This window comes from Dermacentor silvarum, chromosome 9 (assembly GCF_013339745.2).
Source record: "Dermacentor silvarum isolate Dsil-2018 chromosome 9, BIME_Dsil_1.4, whole genome shotgun sequence".
Lineage (NCBI taxonomy): Eukaryota > Metazoa > Arthropoda > Arachnida > Ixodida > Ixodidae > Dermacentor > Dermacentor silvarum.
Window position 1 is genome coordinate 148,589,070 of NC_051162.1, and position 21,969 is coordinate 148,611,038.

At 49.0% G+C, this 21,969-nt stretch overlaps 1 protein-coding gene across 1 annotated transcript in view; it reads left to right on the top strand.

Moving 5' to 3' along the window:
* The first annotated feature begins 4,325 nt into the window (after window positions 1-4,325).
* LOC119464524 (delta-like protein 1) overlaps window positions 4,326-21,969 on the top strand; it is a 54,737-nt gene continuing 37,093 nt past the window's right edge. Inside the window, exon 1 of the mRNA XM_037725539.2 lies at window positions 4,326-4,556. The gene's annotated coding sequence lies outside the window, so the exon portion shown is untranslated. The remainder of the gene's footprint in view (window positions 4,557-21,969) is intronic.

Genomic DNA, 21,969 nt, shown 5'->3' on the forward strand with positions numbered 1-21,969 from the left:
ACACAAGACCGCAGAACAAACACGGGAAGTTCACGCGCGCCCATTTCTGGAAGAACTCTCAAAACTCTCAGCCAAGCAACCCTGGTTTCCTTCGCGGACCCCACGGGCTTTCTTATTTCCCCCCTCCAAGACGCCGCCACGCGTGACGGGAAATATATCGCCCCATATTTCCGACGTCCATTCGCGAGGCGCAAAACCGCGGATCTCGAAATAAAAGCACCGACACCGCTACAAAAAGAGGAGACAGAAAAGAACAATAATGGCGCCGCAGCGCGCGACCATGAGCAAACAGTGGCGGTATTTGAGGAGAAGCCAAGATGAAGGACGCATCGCTCCATTGTTACGCATATGTCGTCGTCTGCTACGGCCCCCTAGCGTTGCTTTCGGTTTCCTTCCCTTAAAAAAAACCTTTTTCGTCTGGTACTTTTTCTTCGGCGTCGTCTGTTCGTTTTCTCTCGAATCATGTCGTCTGCTTTTCTTTCTTTTAGACCGGGGGTCGTCTGCAACGTTCTACGAGAGCCAGGCAGCGTATAGGGCCGTTTAAAGAGGAAGACTTCGAAGTTTAAAAAACCTACCCATAAAGAAAAAAAGCAACGCAAAGTTCGTGGGTTGGGGGACGCGTTCCGTCGTCGTAAACCAAAGGGAAACGTTGTTGAGAAGAAGGCCGCGTCCAGATGGCGTCTTCGTGAGCGGAAGCGAGAAGACGGGGTTTTCCACTGCTTCCGCTTTGTCCCGAGCCGCGGCGCGGGATCCACTTCCGGTCTGGATCGCAGACGAAAAGTTCCTTATCCCGAACCCTGCCGGGAGGAGGTGTTTGCTCTTTGTCGTCTGCGTCGATCACCTACGGGGATTCCTTCGTGGTGGAGCTCGTGCCATCTTTTTTTCTTTTTTTCTTCTTTTTTTTTTGAGATTGCACTTAGGTTTGCGTCTGGGAAGCACGATCGGTGTTTGTCTTTCAGATTGGGATGATCTAGAAAGAAAAAGCGCTTCCACACTATAGATGTTTGGTTGTTGCGGTTTGGGGGAACCGCGGATAATGATGACGCGGAATGTTAGGTTGCTTCAGCTTGCTTACGTCGTGCTTAACCTCGCGTCTTGGAAATACCGAGAGTTTGTCTTCCGGTTTGGGTTGATCGAAAAACCGCGAATCTGCAAACGTTCTTTATACAGGCTATAAAAGCTAGGTTGTCGTTGCGGTTTGGGGAACCGCGGGAAACGATGACGTAGAATGAAGGTTTCCTCATCTGGCTTATATACGCCACACTCCTTATAGATTGCGAGTTCTGGCACTTGAGATGCATGTTCTACAGAAGAGGCCACGAGATTATCTGTTAGGCAGCACCATTGAGCGCAGCACATCGGACGTTGGACATTCACTTCATATGGTTGAACACAAGTACAAGGTGATGGCTGGTGTAAAGGTTGCTGCGGACCGAATTTAGACTCCGGAAAAAAGACTTCCTCCACCCAAGAAAACCTTATTCCTCCCTATATATAAGAGTGGGACTCGCAGCCAGGAATTCACAAAATTGACTGTCCACTAAATTGACTGGGCATTTCAGCACGCGTCGAATGAATAGAGCTGGATAGCCGGCGGACAGGCGCCAAATCGTCATCGCCGGCGCCCTCGAGATTTACCCAATCAGCGCGCGTTGCAATGGACAGTGAATTTAGTGGACTCTTACAGAACACCACCCCCGGTGAACGTGTCCCTCACTAACATGCCGCATTGTTTGCGAATACCGCACCATCTTTTCTGCGGTAAGAGGGTGATGCCTGCATCTTACAACAAAAGACGAGTCACACATCAAACGCCGTCAACTTACCTGACAGAGTCCACAGGTTGTCTTCAAGGGACGCGTGGAGGCCACGTACCCTCTACTGAGAGCTCTAGCACGGGGCCTCGGACGTCCATTATAGCAAGTTGCGTATGTTTGTATCCAGACAGGCGTATAGTAGAGGCAACAAGTGCAGACCACTAATGTCGACGATTCTTCCCTCTTCGCCGCTTCAAAACAACAATATTTGCAGAGTAATTATTAAAATAAAAAATAAATCAATAAAGGAAACTACTTATACCTGTGTATTGTCTATCACACACAAAAAAAAACGAACAAATGATAGCACTAATTGTGGTGGCTGCGCCGAATTAACTTCCTTACGTCACGCTTTGCAGCTAGACTATAGATAAGTTCTGTGTTTGTGAACAGGTTGACTGCAAACACAGAGCAGACAAGTATGTTGACTATTAGCCGCCTTGAACAAAGGTCTTTGCGAAGTTTGGCAACTCGGTCACGTCTCCTAACCTCATCTCCCGAAAAATATTACGCTGGTGACGCTGATAGATTCTCCTTTTTCTTCTTATATTTTTCGCCTGCAGTGAATGTGCCGGCTGTGCCGCCGCACACTTGCGTCATCACGCATTCAAACTTGCTTAATAGTCATTCCTCATCTCGAAGCTATTTTAAGAATTCGCTGCGTCATGAGCGCGCAGTAACTGCCAGTGGTCATGAGAGCAGCCAGCGGACGATGACGCGCGCAAATGCGCGGAAGAGGCACGCCGCGCCTAGCAACCGCCCTAGCAACGGTTGTACGTGAAAACCGCCGTAAGCAAAGTTTACGATAAACTCCACTGACCGAGCAAAAAATTGCAGACGACGCGAAGCAGTTGACTCCTTTCAGGCAGACAGTGCAGCGCGGTGGTGACTCAGCACTTTACCTGCACGCGCAGAAGGCAAGCTCTGTAGTCGTCTGTTCAGCAGGAACACAGTTGCCATGGTAACGCTCGAAACGGGCGCAGGTTTTTATACATAAGAGCTATCAATGACGCTAAATCTGGCCCTGTCGCTTCAAAGGTGAATCCTGTAGAACTATTCAGAACCTGGCGAAGTTACTCTTGCTTTAGTCGAGTCGATCGGCAGGAAAATATCCTCCAGTTGTGTCGAAATCCACGCCCCAGTGATGACGTCCTCTAGATAAGCATACGCTGATCTTTAAGACTATGCCTTTGCAAGTTGCATGACAAGGCGACGCCGACTGCAGGAGCCATAAACATGTCATAGACATTAATGGTGTCAAAACTCGACGTCTATCAAGATCTGCATCTGTTTATACAGACGACGCCACCACTGGGGCGTCGATTTGGACGTTACCTTTTGGGTTTTGGACACTGTACTTACACCAATTTGTTTTCTTTCATTCCTTTAGCTCCAATTTAGACGCGCAATCATGCGGGATTATGTTGACAAACGTGGGTTCGTTACCCGTGATATGGGATACAAACGTGGATTCACTACCCGTGATATCGATCCAACGAACGCCTGAAATACAAAACCAGCAGCGCAAGGAGGCTAAGGATTTGGAACTCCTTGCTTAATTTCGGTTTCGTTATTTGGGACAAGGTGCGACACTAGGCGGCTTTACTGTCAACCAAACGCGAACAGACGGCGCAGTGCTATCCCCGAGATGGTCGTCTGCTACGCGGACAAAATAAGAAAAACCGTTGTTTGTTCATCAAACGCGAAAGACTGTGATAACGAACGATATCATCTCTAACAGCGACTGTTCGAGCCCTGACTTTGTCTCTTTTCTGCAATAAATTACAGAAAACCAGACGGGAAGGCAACAAAACAAGCAAACAAACAAGCAAGCAATCAATCACGCAAACAAACAAAGCAAGGCGATCCCACCAGCCACGCGACGCAGTCCGCTGTCACAGCAACACCGACCGGTGACTTGAACTATTACGCTCCTCAAAAAAGCATACTCGTAGTCTACAGTGCATTAATTCAAAGCATGCAGACAAAGCTCAAGCTGAGATCCTATCCAAGAGCTCACATCCTGTCCAAAAAGCTGCTTCATTGGAAGCATGTTCGCACACAACGGTTACAAATGCGCGAAGATAAACTCCTCAGCCTAACGCTTTGTTCGTCAACGCTCGCCGTGGCTTGCGGTAAGAATTAAAACGACTTGCACAGCTGGCTTGTAAAAGAGCGTTGCTACGACTTCTTAACTAACGTTCGCGCGATAAAGCTTCAAAAACAACCTTAAAACCAACCTGTAACAGCCTTTGAGAGGGATATGTCTTCCTATTCAGCAGCGATGAGCATTGAAAAGCACACCTGTAGACGCAGCAGTTAGAAATGCAGCGATTTACAGGCGCGAGTAATCGTCAAGCCATTGCGGTTCCTTACAGCGCGACGTTCGGCTTCACCTTCTTGCCCTCCTCGAGTTGGCAGGAACGCGATTATCAAATGGTTCCTCGGGTGTGACGTCAGCTGACGTCATGGCCCGGGGCGGCCTGTGAGTAGCCGGGGTTGGCGGCAGGGAAGAGTCGCCAGCGCGAGCTTCCCGTGTGGCCATTGTTTTGAAGTGTTTTTTGCCGCTTATTGTGTGCGTGTGTGGTGCGTGTTGGCCCGTTTCATCAATTCGCAATCCGGATTATCTGTCATCCAGATCAACGGTGTGCACGGTGTGGTGGTGATTAGTGCGAGGATGCCAAAGCCGGCGCCGGCATCGTGCGCCGTGTGCGATGGGGTGATCCGCTCGACGTGACCGTGAGTATTGTGTGACTATTTTCTCGCTGAATTGGCTTCCCGAGCTGTGACCGTTGGTGTCGCGTGGCGCGTGTCGTGCACTGAAACCGTGCGCACCTGTGTAGTAGTCTCAGAGTCATCGACAATCCGTCGCGAGGAATCGCCGATAGCTTTTAGCCGTCTGGTTCGGTAGCCGTCGCACCCGTTTGCCTTGATCGTTAGGCTTAGTATTAAAGTTTGCAATTCTGGGCCGGATAATTTGCTTTATCGGCGCGATTCGCCGCCGCACCTTGTGTTGAAAAATTCTCGCATGCATTCCGAGCACGCTACCAGCGAGGTTGATAAGTTACTGGTTCGTTTAGAGCTCAGCCGTTGCTTTGAATTGTCGCGAGTGATCGTCACGCCTCCGGCGTTACCATGTTTTGCTATCCGCCCTTCGCCCCCGCATGCAATACTCTTTCTTTCGCCCTTTATTTTGCGCATGCAGCGTTTTCAAGACCTTCTGTAAGTTCGCAGAGGCCTCAGAACGTTAGACTGATGTCGTCGGTGGCGCTCTCGGAGAAAGATCGCTCGATGCGCTTGCCGTGCGAACTGTGATAACGGCCGGTCCATCGCCGGTGCATAACGTTGGCGTGAGCGCGGACGCTTCGCGCGTCCGTTGTGGAATACGAAACTGGCGCCCTTCGTATTACGGCTTTTAGCGGATACGGCACTGTGGCACGCTAGTTCTCGGATCAACCGCTCGTCTTCAAATCTATTTTGGGCTGCTTGTCGCGTGTTTGGCAGTTTGTGAAGCTTTGGCACACGCGTTGGTGAGTTAGTTGGGGTGTAGTAACGACGTTTGCTGTCTCAACGCGATACTGTCTTGCGTGATGTACTTTAAAGCATGATTGTCGTTGCGCCCGAGGCACCCTGCCACCCCAGAGTCGAGATGACAGGTCGCGACTGCTTCTGCCGGGATCAGTTCTGTGGTGCCTTCGGGATGATTGACTCTGGTTTTGACGATCGTGCTTTCGCGATTGTGTTCTGCAGTGGTACCTGTCGGCTATCGAAGCACCGATCGTACCGGCTGGGTCACGCAATATTATCGCTGCTTCTGGGAAAAAAAAAAAGAGAAAAAAATCGCGAGGTAGAATCAACGAAAAAAAAAAAAAAAAAACTTTGCTGGAGGGGAACGGCGGGGTTCCTTTCAGACTTTTTTCTTTTTTTTTTTCTCCTAACCGTGTCGACTCACGCTATGGTGATTCTCCCCATTTCTCGACCCCGTCGCGATGCGGTGGCCTCGGGTATTCTTTTTCGACGCGGGGTGTGGCCCCAGTGGGTCAGACGGGCGGGGACCCCGCACCATCTGCGACTCGAGGTCCGAGCGCAGGGTCGGGTCAGGTCACTGCCGTGCGCGCAAGCCGAACTTGGGGCGCTGTCGCGAATCGTCTTCGCAGGCTGCTAGCCAGCTGTACAAGGTGCGGCAGTGTTTGAAAGAAAAACACTACTAGACTTTGCATCTGAATCCCGCTTATGTTCTGGTTCCAGCATTGAAATTTTGAAAAGAGAGAGAAAAAAAAAGTTTATTGGGGCGATTTTCTAGGTGTTCCAGTGTCAGAGCGAACAAACACCTGATTTTGCGCGTGAACCCGGTAATTTCTTATTCTTGTGTTGAAATTGAGAAAACAAATTATTTGTGGCGATTCTTAAAGATTCAACAAGATAACAGCAAGTAAGGTAGACTTGTTCGAATATTGTATTCAAAGTCTTCGGATCGAATACCGATAATTTCCAAATTTCTAAACAAAGTGTCAGATGCTGGTTGCGTGGAGTCCGTTTGGGTCGAAAAATGCTTAGGTGTTTACTTGATCTATACATATAAATTTCGCTCGCAACTGCATGTCAGCTGAGCTAGAAAGCTTGTACATGAGGACAGTGTAAGATATGATTGCATCTGGTGCATCATGACAGTGACATTAACGCGGGATCCACTTGTCTGGATCAGCTTAACGAAACAAAGGAGCAGCTCGTCAACATGCAGATACACGTAGTAGATGAAGTGCTGTGGTCGTTCAACTAGCACTGCTTGTTTAAGGTATCTAATTAAGAGATTGCTTTTCCTAAAACGAGACATCAAATTCGTAGATTGAATTGTGGGCGAGGCGTGCTAATTTTAACGACTGGGAACTGTTGTGCAGAAGTCGTAAGTTCGTTTATTCAATTACTGGTCACATAAGACAGAGAAATAGTACAGTATTATTAACACGCTCGTAGGTTCCATAGTCCAACAGCTGTCGAGGGGGGGGGGGGGGGGGGGGGACCTCTTCACTCAATGTCAGCGGTAATGAAGTTGAAAGTACGCAGCAAGTTGTGGGAAACCTAAACTTAGTATGCTTACGTGTACGTTATTCAATAACTACAAAGTACGCAAATGAAACAACACAGAAGCTATCATGAAAACGTAATAATAAAACGCGAGCTGGGATTCATAAATTGTTACCGGTGCTACCAGTAGACTTGATCTCCATGCGTTGTCTCAGAAAGGGGAGTGTCTGGAGCAGAGACGTTCGGAAAAATATTTCCCCATATAGACTGCAACAACTGTTGTTATTGCTTATGTATAGCTTATGTATGTAACTTTGAATAGTGAATTATAGTGAATCGAATAGTAAAGGGCTATTGGATTCGTACTCCATATGTCGAATATTCGCACCCCACTTACAGTAAGTTAGGATTGAGTGAGGTTGTGACTTAACACCTTGTAATAACTACTGTTTGAGCGCAGATTTTTTCTCTGGCTTTCTTTTTTTCAAGGCGGGGATTAATTGTTTCATGTAGATACAATATATCATGTTCATTAATATGTAACCATACCTTCCACCTCTCCCGAATTTGCTGTTATGTTTACGAATTTATGCCCGTTCCACCATTTCCCGGATGTCTCGTCAGGATTTACGAAAACTAGATTCTGTTCGCGAAAATGTTTTCAAGGTGTTTAAGGATGGGACAAGCAAGATTAAAGAGCAGTAATGTATACAAAAAATAAATAACGACCGCACGCGCTACCCGTCTGTGGCAGTGTAAGATGCTAAACAGAGAGCTTCTCGCTTCGAACAAGTTTATTCAGACATAAATCTGCAAAGGCCAAGTCGCTGAAAAAGTCTAAAGCCCCATTTATTGCTTCTATACGTCTCTGCTGTGTCTAGCTTGCTGCTCCTTATGCTGCGTCTAAACTCAAGTAATCGTGAATAAAGTGCGCACGCATCCCACAAAATTTTTATTTGCTCTGGGCCAAAAAAAAAAAAAAAATGCCTGCTGGATCCCTTCGCCCCTGCACCACCCCCTCCCTCAATCGTGTGCGTAAATATTGTTTTACGAACCTTAAAGTTCACAGGTTGGGCAGGTATGTGTAAGTGGGTTCTACATTCAGCATTCAATTTCACTGAAAGCTTTCATGTTAGGTATGTGTGTGTGCGTAGCTGATGTCTCTTGAAAGCAACTGTGTTCCATTCCGGCTTAGTGTAACAGCTCAGTAAAGCCGACGCAGAAAAACTGCTTTCTCGTCCATTGTCGCTACCTCATTACCGCTATATACCGGAATGCTCTGAAACGACAGAACAAGCGATGAGTATGTTTGTCTGGTGCATAGCTCTGTCTCGTTCGCAAGGCGCTGCCAATCCGGTGGCGGCTTCATTCTCGGATCGTGTCAAAGGCCGTGTCCCGTCGCCATAATGGGGACACCTTCCTTCCACGTGCCGTTTCCTGTCCCGTTCCTGCACGGGTTCGGGGAGAAGGGGGGGGGAGGGAGCTCGCACTATACTATCACGCACTACGCGACCCCGTGTCGAGACCCCGAGCGACGCAGCCGGGCCGGGGGTGTCGGAATGAGGAACCACCACCACCATCCCCGGCGGCTGGCGTCACGTGGCGCGCTGGCCTCGCTACTCGCATGTGCGCGTACGCTAGATCGAGGTAGAGCGAGACAGACAGACGACGCAAGGAGTAGCAGACGACGCGGTGTTTCGTCGTCTGCTAGCCGCACTTGGCCCGCGCCTTCTGCTGCTCGGGGTTCCCCCCACTGATTTGCCCTCGCCGGAACAGCTGACGTCGAGGAACAAGAACAGGGAAGGGGAGGGGGGGGGGTGATACAGGAAGGAACAGCACTGCCGCTTTCCTCCGGTGAGGGGTGGTGGCAATGGCGCACCGGTGATCGCGCGATGGCGGCGGGGGGCTCAGAAAGCGGGCTGTGCGCAAGGTTAAGGTGTTGTTTAGCTTCCCCCTCCTCCCGGTGAATGGAGGAAGTGGTATATAGCGAGCGGGAAGTTGCTGGCCGGTGGTGGGGAGGAGAGTTATATGGTTCGCTCTGCAGCTGCCGCCTTTTTCCGCGGCCGCTCCTTCCTTGCTAGCAGACGACGGAGTGTGTGTCCGAGGAGGAGGCGAACAGACGACGGCTGCGCGCGCGCCTGCTGAGCAGACGACGTTTCGAACAGAAGTGCTAGCTGCCCGGAGGGTGTGAAGACCCGGGTCCTTCTTTGCTTCCTTCCTTGGAGTTAGAGACGCCGGCGCCACAAAAGGAAGGGGGTCTGCGCCGCTGGCAAGGGGGGAGAGAAAGAGAGGGCGCGATCGTGCAGTAGACGTAGTGGTAGTGGTATAGTAAACGTAGTAAGCGTATAGTTGAACGGAGATTGGATCCGTCGTCGTCTGCTTCGCGTCTGCTGCTTCTTCTGCATCTTCGCCGGGCGCCGTCTGCTTCTCGCGCGGCTCGGACTTCGGCTCGGTCTTCGGCCAGGACGACGGCTGCAGCGTTCTGTAGTTGTTCAGGGAGATTGAGAGAAGGGCCGGGGGAGAGGGGGGGGGGGGTTGAGTTGGCCGGGTGCTGGAGAAGGGCTGTCGCGTGCCGCACCTTTTGGGCGAGCGTGTGGCCGGCCGGTCGCGCTTCAAGATGCGCGCCGATATTATTCTTCCTCCTTCCTCGAAGCGGGAAGTAAGAAAGGTGCGCTTCGTACGCCCTGTGACGCCATATGCCTCTTCTTCCTCTTTCCCTTTTTTGTGTGTGCGGTTTTCTTCCGCGCTGCACGCGTCTGCTGTCATCGGCGAGCAGCGATGCTTTCCGGACCCATTGTGGTCCGCCGTTAATGGTGACGGCCATTGTTGGTCGGGGGCCCCGTGTTTCTTATGCGCCCCCGGCCCCCGGAATGAAATGCGTCGTCCGCGAGGAAACAGCCTTGCACGATGTCTAGCGTCAGCGGAGGTGAGGTTGGGGAGAGAAAGACGCGAAAAAGGACGGCCGTCCTTGAGGCGAATTTACGTTCGAGGCGGTTTGTATGGGGAGTTGGGGAAGCCCATCCCCCCTCCCGCAGAGCGTGATTAAAGCAGCTCGAGACGTGAGGCAGCGCTGTTTTTTTCGCGAAGGTTCGGCTGAAATACTCAGCGCGGAGGAGGTGTCACGCAAGAAAAAAGAAAATGCTGCGCCTTGTGGTTGGTTATAACTGCGGGACTCATTTCTAATTGCATTGGAACAGAATAAACAGTACGCCGACCAAAATGGTGCTGTGGAAGAAATTGACTAAAGAAGGCTTCAGGGTGAACAACGCTTTCCGTGTGGAAGGCGAAACGTTAACTTTCTCGACAATGCCTTTTTGGTCGGCATTCTGTTTATTCTGTCAAATATGTATCAACTTTCCAACCAGACGAGATGTCGTCCGATTATTGATTTCTTATTTGAATTTGTAATCTTTTTTTCGAGCTTCCGGCGCTTCGAGTTGTCGAGTGATGCAGTCATGCGCCGCAATTCGCCGACCTCCCGGTTAGCTCTAGATGTTAGAGTTACTGTTCCGGAAATGTTGACGGCGTGTCCCGTTTCGCGCCAGGCCGCGCACCGAGGATAACGTGTGAACAGGTAAATATTACCCAATGGATAGCAATGAAAGCGCAACAAAGGGAACTTGCAAATTTATGAATAAATGAGGGCATAGCATAGCACAGGAGTTGCACGATAGGAAACGAAAGTAATCGGAAGATGATTATCAAAGTCAAGTGCTTCCCGATGGACCTAAAGGATGAGATCATTAACGGTGCTTGATTGTCCCAAATTTTACCCTAAAGCTATCAATGTTGTTTTATTGATCATTTTTTTGCAAGCTTCGCAAAAAAAAGCAAGCTTCGCCCTGGAGAGAGCTCAAACTACACCGGCGATTAGAGAAGCCGTCCTTGAATACTGTCTATTAATTGCCACCGCACGGCGCACACCGAAATAGCTCACGCGAGAGTACGAAGGGCATAACCATTCAAGTTTATATTCATGCAGTTTTCGCGTCGTGTTTCCCGACTATCGTCATATTTACTTGCCACGAAAAGAAAAAGTCGGCTAAAAATAAATTTTCATTTATTTTCCATCAACGAGTCGATCTTACCCCCTTAAGAGGGAGGGTGTCGAGACAAAACCGAGCACCCTTTGTACACCCGTAGGTCTGCATACTCACTCACGACTCACCGACATACATACTCTCTAATTTCGCCGGCGTCAGATTGACTCCGAGCAGAAAGGAGTGTAGGTCAACGCTAGCACGAACGAAAGTCGCTGACGGTGATTTCGAGTCGGAACTGAGTGTGTACGAACAGGAGCTGCGGTCGGCGAGGGTGAGCGGACGCGAGTATGTACGTGTGAGTGAGTGCTGGTGAGTGTAACTGGGCCTGAGTGAGTAGAGAGCTTGCGCGAATGTTGGCGAGTCAGTATATCTGCCTGTTCTGCCGACCCCACGTGTACGCCCGTGTGAGGGTGCTATTATGTTTAGCCCTTTAAACAACACTCTCCAACACCAGGAGAGTTGTTTAAAGGGACCCTATTACAGATCTCAGACCTGCTAACACAGTCTAACACGGATATATTGAACTCACACATAACGAGTTATTGCGTATAACGAACACTTGAAAAATTTTTGTATGAAATTTTCATTTTATGTGTCGAAACAGCTCTACATCGAACTTTTTTCTCACCCCCTTCAGGTTCGATATATCCGGGTTTGACTGTTATGTGTTGCTGGGGGGCACATTTATTTGGTTAGCTCACATGGGTGACGTCGCAACTGCCTCCGGGTTCGGGCCAGTTTGCTCGGCGCTCGGCGCGTGTGCGCGCAAAGTGGAGGCGAATAATGGCCAATGCAAGCTTCGCTCGAACTCCACAAAGTCCAAACGCAAGTTCCACATCTGAAAAGGTTACTACGTGTTCGCGTTCATATTTGTGACCGCGGAGAGCACATTCCTGCAAAAAAAAAAAAAAAAAAAAAAAAGACATGGAAGTGTGGGAGGGGGGAGACGAAAAGTGTGTATCTTTGGCGCGGTAATTAGATAATTGGTACTTCGTTTCCTGGCCTATCCACGAGTGAAAACCCCATTCTGCGCACCAAATAACATAAGGAGGTTGTCCTTCGGAAGATGGCGGTCTCCGCAGTGGAGAGCCTGTTGCGTGCCTCAGTAAATCAGTTGCGGGCCGAAGGAATTGCCGAAGTCCGCTGACGTTTTCTTCTTTGTTGTTCCGCTGAGCGCGTACCTTCACTTTAGCAGTTCGTTTTCGCAATTGAACAGTATATGGACGCGTTGATGTCAAGCCACGCCCAAGGCCAGTCTCGCGGACGAGCTGTCGCATTTCGTGGAGATATTTCGCGTCGCGCCGTCGTTCGCTGCAGCATCAGTGGCCATATAGCCTGCGTTCTTGGAAAAAAAAAAGAAAAAAGAAAACAGACAAAAAAAAATTACGTCGTTCGACGCAGCGGTGTCCGTGTCAAGAATGGGTGCATCACACCTGTTCTCGCGAATACAGCTGCCTGCTGTGGCGAGCGCCGCCGCGACAGCTGAGTGACAAATTCGAAAGAAAAAAAAAAGTGAAACAAATTAACTAAAAAGAGGACTCGTGACAGGCCGCAGGAGACTGGACGGACGAAATTCAGCTGAAAGCTGTTTGCGCGAAATTATACGCGAGACAGAAAGGGGGGGAGGCGGGCGATAGAGGGCAGTTGCTTGAGAGAAGGTCGTAACGGTGGTGTACCGATAACGGCGGCGTCGTCGTAGTCGTCGGCATGCCCGGCACGCGAGTCCGTTGCCTGTCTCGCTTGCGGGCGTGTGTGTCTGTGTGTGCGTGTGTGTGGGCAGCTGCTTGTCTTCTAGCGGCGGCGATGGTTTTTGCTGTTGGGGGTGACACGGGAGGAAGGGGGTTGGGCTATCTCTGCCCCCGAGGCTTGGCTGCTCTCCTCGCTCGCAGCGTCCCCCTGGGGGTCTTTTTCTATCACTTCGCCGAAGGCGACAGTGCCTGAAGAAACGACGAGAAAGGGTGCACGCGTGAGCTGTCAGTGTGTGTGTGTGTGTGTGTGTGTGTGTGTGTGTGTAGATTAGTGTTCTGTAATACGTGCGTGTCTATGAGCGCCCAATGTGTGTGTGTGTGTGCTTGTGTGTTGCGAATGCGTCAGACAGAGGCCGATAGAAGTCCTCACAAAGCACACACTCTTTTCGCATCAGATAAAGATAAAACTTCTTGTTCGGATTCGTTTGCGGTCGCGGAGGGTTATTGGTATCAGTAAAAACAGTGAAATGATGATTGAGTGAGTGCGGTGACTGCTTAATTAAACGATTTACCGAAGTATCCACGACGGATAGGTCCCTACAAGTTGTCGAAAAAAAAAAAAAAACTACGTTTTTATATAAGGGGGGATCATTTCTAAGTTTGCCGGAATTTTTAAAAACTCGCCTGTGGCAGATTGCATAATTCGTGTCCTTGAGCTGGATCATACAAAGAGGCGGACATTACTAGCACGAGAAATCGAATAGTTAGTCCTAATTAATCGAGTCTTATTACGTAATTAGGCGGGATGCGCAATAATCGGAGTATCTCCAAGCGACGGCAAACATCATTACCTTGGTTCTGTCCATGCTACGTGGCATTCGAATATATTTTTTTTAAATCTTGGTGCATGATAGTTGGGACACCCTGTATAGTTGGGACACCCCCTCAGACCAGCACGCAAATATGGGACATAATCGCTATTCAATGTGGTTTTTATTGTCTACCGCTAGGATATGAACTTGAAAAAACAATTTTTAAAATTTAAGTACCACCGTTAGATGGGCCAAAAGCTGCGTCTCCGTGTACGTGGTATCTCCGTCATCTCCTCCTGCTTGCAGTGACAATAAAACTGCATTTCATTGCTTAAACGCAAAGATGAAGATGGAACTGCGTGTATAGTTCATCGCCATGTTGCTGTTGCACCCGGTATGTTCACGCAATCTCAATGATTTCGGAACACCCGTCAAGCTTGCTTTCAGCCGTCTGGGACGACACAGAGGTCTAGATCAATTGAGTGTCAAATTGATTGAAAGCGGATGACAAGAATACGAGTAAACCACTTCTTTACAGTCACACATGCTCCGTACTTTATGCCCAGAATGAATGTCTTGCGAAATCGCTTCCGAGCGAATTAAAAAAAAAAGGGGAAAAAAAAAGTTGAAGGCAACGGTGCAGTGGGGTCTTAGTACAGGGGGTGTTGGGAGGATGTAGCTGGCAGGGTGGTTGCGTCGTTTAGCGGCAACAGGACTGGCGCGTGGCTGCAGTCGCCTATCGTCGCCCGAGCCGCGATAGGAAGCAGGTGTGTCTCGCAGGCAGGGCCGGTTGCGTGTCGCAGCGCGGGGTCATTGGTACTACGTGCGCGCGGTTCTACGTATAATGCGCATTTACGCCGAAGCACGTAAGGGGGAACGCAGCCCGTGTCGCCAAGTCATCGTCAACTATAGCTCTCCGGCTAGCGCCTGTACTGTGTGCGTCTTTATTAAGCACCGTACGTCTATAGTTTCGATTTAGGGGCACCGAAACGATGCTCGTTCTGCGCGCATCGATTTCTTTTTCGCTCCGGACAGCGAAGCACCCGGCCTATCTTAAAGGCTTCGTGCGGTGCAATTTCCCTGCAGAAAGTGTGAGCGCAGTGGCGTACTCGTGGTTATCGCAGAGCCCGATTATGCGAATCGAACTCTGATTGAATCAAGAGGAAGGGTGAATGAATCTCCGATGGGCAGCGATGAGGGAGGGCTGGAGTATTGGTGGCGTAAAGGTAAGGAAGCACGTACAATTAACAAAAAAAAAGCACTTAAAAGCTTACTTTTTTAAAGCAGCAAGCTCAATATATCTTAAGATTTGATGGCTTATTAACACAAACCTCGGATCTCGCTCGGCACGGGATAACGGTAAAGATAACGAGCTGCATGAGTGATACTAGGCTTTCCAGTTCCAAGCTGCAGCTCGACCGTCCATCCGACGTTAAAAAAAAAAAAAAAAAAATGCGTACCGGTACACGAAAGCTGCCTTCTTACCCGTCAGGCGATACTATAGACGGGCTTACAATGCTGGCCAGAATTGGAACACTGCCTCTTTATGGCGACGCTGTTGCACATTGCCGTTATTCACAACCGCCGTTATTAGTATCGTTCAGGGCTGCGTTCTTTGAATTCCCGACCCGTCGGGCCGAACGGGTTGCGCGACATACTTCAGATGCGTTGGACATTATGACCGCCCGTACAAAGTTCTTTCTGTCGTATTCGTATACGGCCACCCAAACGGGCGCTGACACGCGGGGCGTGACGTCCACCGCGCGTGCGCACAATTGAGAGAGAGCTCCCGTCTGCAGCAGCTTAACTCCTTTCATTTAATTTACTTTCTTATCCCTGATGCGTTTCCCCCATCTTGCCATTCGGTATATATGTGTCCACGAACACACACTGGCCCCCTTGTCGACCGGCGCTGAAAAAAAAAAAAAAAAGAATCTCGTTTTTCGGGAATAACCGGACCCTTCCGGATAACTCCCCCGAGCCAGTGCGGCCAGCGACGGAATTTCGTTTGCCACCCTTTTTATATCCCCACTCCCCAGAGCAGCGCGTCTTGCAGAGACAGTTACTTTTATCTCCCCCAAATAAAAATCTTCGTGAATTTCGTGTTGGATCGGAATAGCCGGAATAGTAAGCAGGAAAACGTCGCGTGGCCTGTTGCGTAGCCGCAGATTATAGAATTGAATTGGAATTTTATTTCTCGTTCATTCAAACGAGGGTAGGCTGAGACTAAAGGCACAAAGCCTGACATGCGTGTCAGCCCCCGCAAACGAGAGGTTTGCCGGCAGATCACACACACATATGCACAATGTTTGCACGTTACAACAGCGTTGATTACTGTGAAGTTCATGGTAACAATGTCCATTGTCATTAGATTTCTTTAAATTTAGGGAACAATCTACAGCAACAGCTAAGTACAGCCGCGCAAATCTTTAACTAGCGTGCGGGAGCGGCGACTTTCTGTGCGCCAGCGCCTTAAATTAGGAACAAACTTACAAATGACTATGCTATCTTCACGAGCTTTGTGAGCATAGTCAGATAGCATGGCCATTTGTAAGTTTGTTCCTAATTTCAGGTGCTGGCGCACTGAAGTCCCCGCTCGCGCACGCTAGTCAAAGATTTGGGCGGCTGTACACCTAAACATTGCAGATCGTAATGGTGTCCTGCTGAAATTATAGAGTTATACACGAAATAAATGTCAGCGAACTTATAGACCATTATACAGCAACAATATGCGCGCGCGCGCGCGCGCACGCACGCACGCACGCACGCACGCACGCACGCACGCACGCACGCACGCACACACACACACACACACACACACACACACACACACACACACACACACACACACACACACACACACACACACACACACACACACACACACACCCTAATTGTGTGCTAAAACTAAAATAATACAAAATAATGAAAATAACTTGTAAAAGGACATGGCCCTCGTGTTTGACAGGCTGCCCGCCAGCGCGGGCCCCGTTTTTTTTTTATGGATTACGTGTACTCGGTGGGCGCTGGCTTTGACAGTCGCGCGTGACAAAAAACTGGGAAACTGGTTCGAACGCGCGCCTTCTGTGTGGAACGTCGGTCCATCCTGCGTTGCGTGTGTGTGTGTGCGCGCGCGCGCGCATTATCATTCTTTCGTCGGTTTCCCTGGAACCTGCTTTCGCGATGACCACTCCGGCACAGCTCTCGTCGCCCATGCTTTCGTCGCCGTCAGCACTCCACGGCGGATCCTTTTGTGTTCGGCTCATCTGCTGTGAACCGTCCTCGAGCACCTACCTATAGTGCATATGGCGAGCACCCTGAGGTCACGTGTGTGTCGCCACCCATCTCTCCCCCACCCCGTCGGCGGATCCTCTGTCTCACGCATTGCCCCTCACGCCAGAAAGACAGAATCGAAGGCATACCGGCAGCCTTTTTTTTGTTTTGTTTAGATGCCCCCTCCCATTCAAGCTAACAATAAATAACCACACTGCTACAGTCGAATCCGGATATATCAAATCTGGAGGGGAACACAACGAAACTTCGATATGTAGGTAATTCGATATATACAAAATAAAGATTGTATACAAAAAATTTTAAAGGCATTTTACTGCTGTTCGTTATACACAACGATTCGTTATATGCGGGTTCGCTATATCCGGGTTCGACTGTATATAGTTGGGGGCCGCGATGATTCTGCGCGGAAAAGGTAAAACCTAATACGTAGAAAGAGAGAGAGAGAGAAATCGCGCCGCGCTCGTAACCCTTTACGCGCACATATTCGCCTTTCAAAGGAGGCTCCGGCGGAGTTGACATCTGCTTCTGATCCCGATGCGTTTCGGTTATCCGATGATTGCCCCTTCTCGGACGCTTTCGAACTCCTCTCTTTGTCTTTTTTTCCGCGACCGCCGTATCTCTTCCGCGCGCGATCACGTGACCGGGACGGTGTCTTTCTGCGAACTGCGCGGCTCATCCCTTTGATCCCGTAATTGGGGGTGGAGTCGTCTAACCTCCCCCCCCCCCCCCCTCGCTTCCAAAATTTCGTCGAGCTAACAGCCGCCTAGTCGTGCCGTGTAACAGCGTGTTAAACGCCCAGCGCCCGCGTAATTGGGGGCGTCTGCCTCGTTGGTCGGGCTGGTGTCCGCGACAACCCTTTCTTCGCGCCCAGCTGCCGGATAGATCCGTGCTCTCTGCTGTAGTGTACTGTCTCCGGACTTCCCATCTGCTATGTTCTCCCTGTGTCTCTGTTTCCGTTATGTTGGCGCTTGTGTGTGTAGGGAGAAAGGATAATCGAGAGGGAAAGAACAAGGAAACGAGGTCGCGCACTTTAAGCGCGCATAGCGTAATTTACTTCCGGCTGATCGGACTCTCTCTCTCTTCCGGTTTCGCTGGGTTACACCCGGTATACTGTTCAGGATCGGGATTTACACTGATTTGGTCGCGTGCTCATCCTTTTTCTTTCTTCTTTTTTTTTTTAACAGACCGCGGGTCAGTTCACAAATGTTGGCACCGTTTTACCGGGACAACTGTTATAGGAACTGTCAGCTGCGTCAACGATAGTAGCGACTCCAGCAACGCTCGATACAACGTCATCGTGCTGTGGATTGCAGAAACGAAGGCGCCTCAACCGGTATATATGGAACATGGGATGGGGTTGACTTTCCACGTTTTCTAGCCGACTATGCGATGACGGAATTGTTTCTTTTTTTTTTTTAGAAACTGCACCGTAGAAATAGTGGGATAAGGCAGCACGCAATGACGGAGCGGAAATCAGGCGTACGCGGACGCCTAATACTCCCTTAAAAAGAAAGTGATTCTCTATTGCGGGGCTTTGGGCAACCATGTCGCACATCTCGCGTGGATAGAAACTATACGAGACCTAAGGTGTGAACATTTCATCGTATTTTTTGAAAAATGATTTATGAAATTTGGGAAATGAGAGAAGCGATTTGAAAAACGGTGGGCGTTTTCTGTCGGGGTCTTAGGAGGATGAACCACGAAAAAGATAGCGTCCTTGCGACCTTTACTATGAAGCTAGAGCAAGCATTGCCTCACGAGGCAGTTATCGCGGTACACGAGGCGGTGAGGAAGGAGCCATCTTCGAGGCGATGCAAATCAGCGGCAAGAGCTATAAGCACGGAGAAAGGAAATAAGCTCTATAAGAGTGGGTATTAACGTCAAGCAAACAGCCGCCTTCGCGAGCCTGCTCTCCGTGAAGCCATCCATCCCCCTCGTTTTTTTTTTTTCTCCCTCAGGAAGTCGGTCCAACACGTGACCCTGCGCTCGGTGAACTCGGCCCAGTGTCCTCGGTAGGTTTTAATCGACGCGCACTCGCTCCTGTGCTTTATACCAACCGCTCTGCGTGTAATTTTCTCCCGATATGATCGTGGAACTGGTCGTTCATTGAAATATGCATTTATTGCCAGCGTGCCATTGTCTACGGCGGCCGTTATCTTTTTCGAAAGCGCATGCGCTGATCGCGGCGGTGGCGGACACTAAAACCTGCCGCGGCATGATCACGTGGTGGGCCGACTTGGTTTCAGATTTTGTTACGCAGTCCGCGCTCTAGTTCTTTCCAAGCTTCCTCCTTGCCTTTAAGACAGGGTAGGGAAGCGCACGCCGCGCTTCATCAAAGATCGAAGTTGGAGCGTTGAACGGACGCTGAAGGAAAAGTATGAAGCCGAGTCATGTCGATAGATTATCCATCTAGAAATTTATCATTGTTTTCTGCGTATCGACGTGAGTTGGTCGCCTGGGAAATTGTCACCGAATTGCCTCGCGTCTGCTCCTCAATTTGAATCGCCCGCGCCAGAGCGGACGAGTTGACGTAGCCCTCACGTGACTTCACTCTCCGCCGCTCTACGTGAGTCAGCCGGTGCGGACGTCGCACGAGAGGTGCCGTAGGTACAAAATAGGTGGCGCCACTGCGATTTCCCATTTGTTGTCTGTTTCTTGCTTATGAAAGCTCTGTTCTCGCCACGTATGACAAATTTTTATAATGTTACGGATGAAGTGTGTTTATTTACAGGTGACGGATGAGAGTCTACTCAACCAAGGCATTACAATATTTCTGTCTATATAACTCAACTCCTTGTCTTCATAGAAGAGGCGGACATTAGTAGCACGAGAAATCGAACACACATTCAAATAATTAACAAGAATTCACTAATGAACTTCTTCGTTAATTACTTTACGACACATATTGCAATTTACGAGTTGTAGCTGGTAAGCTTGCAAGACGCATCCACTTGAAATGAATTTACAAAATGACACCAGTTTCGAGATATTATTTCCCAAAGTGTGGGACGAAATACTTGGGCGTTCCAGTTACTTTCGTGCTTCATTGTATAAAACAGCATTTTGGTAAAAAAGTAAGGGGAACAACAGTGCATTTTTACGACGAGTTTGATGGCGCATATCTCCAAAGTGGTGTCCTTCTGGAAATTCATTCCAAGTGGATACGCCTGACAAGCTCACCGGCTACAATTCGTAAATTGCAATATGTGTCGTAATATGATTAACTGAAAAGTTAATTAGTGATGTTTTGTTAATTAGTTGAATATGTGTTTCGATTTATCGTGCTACTAATCTCCGCCTCATCGAATAACCCAACTCAATGATAAGAATTACGCTACCTGCCGCAGGCGATTTCTAAAAATTCCGTAAAGCTTAATTTTGAACACCCCGTATAATGTGGGAAGCTCACGGTAGAGTCGCTGCCTTTCTTTGGTTTATGATTCTTGTCTGCTTTTCTAAGCCTCCGCTTAGGGTAATACTGACCTCTCTGTATGTTCACCAAGCGCGCTCGGCAATCCAGCTTTCATTTTCATCTCTATATACGAGGGACGTTCCGAAAGTAAGGTTCGTCATTTATTTTCATACGGAAACTTTATTGCCAAAAACATTACACGATTGCATCATGAACTATACACCTTTCACTATTTTTCCACATAGTCGCCACCGACATTGAGGCATTTGTCGTAGCGTGCAATCAACTTTGAAGAAACCACGCTGGTAAAACTCGGTGCCCTAGCTGGGATGCAAGGAATTGTCGCACAGCCTGCTCCACCTCAGCATTGTTTTGGAAGTGACGTCCCGAGAGGGCGGCTTGTCCTGTACTAATGTTTTCATTCGTGGATGTGGAGAGACGGCCACTTCGACCTTCCTCCTCCACACTCTGCCTTACTCCTCTGAACACGCTACACCAGCGACCAACCATTTGACCAAACGTGACCTATTCACCATATACATGATCTGTAGGCGTTCGTGGATGATGGACACACTAGTTCCACGTGGTCATTCATACCGGATTCGTACACACACTCCCATTGGCGACCACGTTGTGAGCGCGCGTCCGTCCGCCATCTTGATTTGTGCTCGAATAACCTCGGGCGCGCCGGTCTGCTGCTACTCTCTCTTCTTCGGCGCTCTGCGCATGCGCCGTTCGCCCTCCACTGACACTCCTTCCGTTGTTGAACCAGCAACGGGCGTGGTTGCTTATGATGGTTGTTTGTTTCACCTGGAGTACCATGTTAAAAAAAAAAAAAAAAAAAAGGGTGACGAAATTTACTTTTGGAACGTCCGTCGTAGTTTCACTTTAAGAGAGAGCGTATTCAATTCTTCCTTGCTCGTAATGACTTATTCTGTGCATAGTACATCATGACTGGATATGTGCTAGCCGTAATACATATAGCATACCGTGAAGAACCGTTTAAAACGCGACTGCGTGCAGTAATTATACAAATTATAAGCGTAGTTGTGGGCATTACGTTTGTTCAAGCAAGAAGATTGGTTGTTGGAGGCGCGACTGGGTGTATTTGCTTAGCTGAAGTAGACCTGTTTGACCGCCAGACCCGTTTATCATTGTTTAAGCAAATTGCTATTCCTATCGTATAAAGTACCTTACGGCGATTGTCGCTCTTTCCAGGTTTGCAATTTATTGTGTCACTTTTAGGTGTGGATTTAGGCCTGGTTCCTGCATACTTTAGCGTTACATTGTATTTGTTTTGAAGACCAGTTCAAATGTATTCCTTAAGCGTCACAATACATTTTTTTTTTCTGCAAGAAGTTAAAGGAGTAGGTAGGCTTCGTTTCAGTACACCGAAGTTGAGTGGAGAAGCCAGCTGTAAGGTGCTTAGCAGATATTTTTTGGTGGCATGCTGCTTACTCCCTGTACGCTTTTCACCGAGAGAATTCTGTTAGATGAACGCTTGGTGTAATTTTTTAGCCCCGGCCAAATTGATGACGTCACGAGCAAGCGTAATGATAAGTCGTCACTAAGGTGGTTTGACAAATTACTGCGGATCTGTGTCAGGGTAAATGAAACTTCGGGACCGGGTCGTAGGCCCGCGGTTCGTTCGCAAGCGCCGAAGCTTCTTGCGGTGTAAAGATGCCTGTTGCAGTGAGCACTGCTGCTTTTTTTTTAACGTAACGTCTATTTGGATAGACCGTCATAGATGTCTGATCGATGACAATAGACGACCGTGTTTTCCTCCCAGCAGACCCCGCGCATAGTGATAAGGACGCCGGCTTTTTTTTTTAATTTTTTATTCTAGAGCAAGGAAATGGTTGACTCATTTGACTTTCC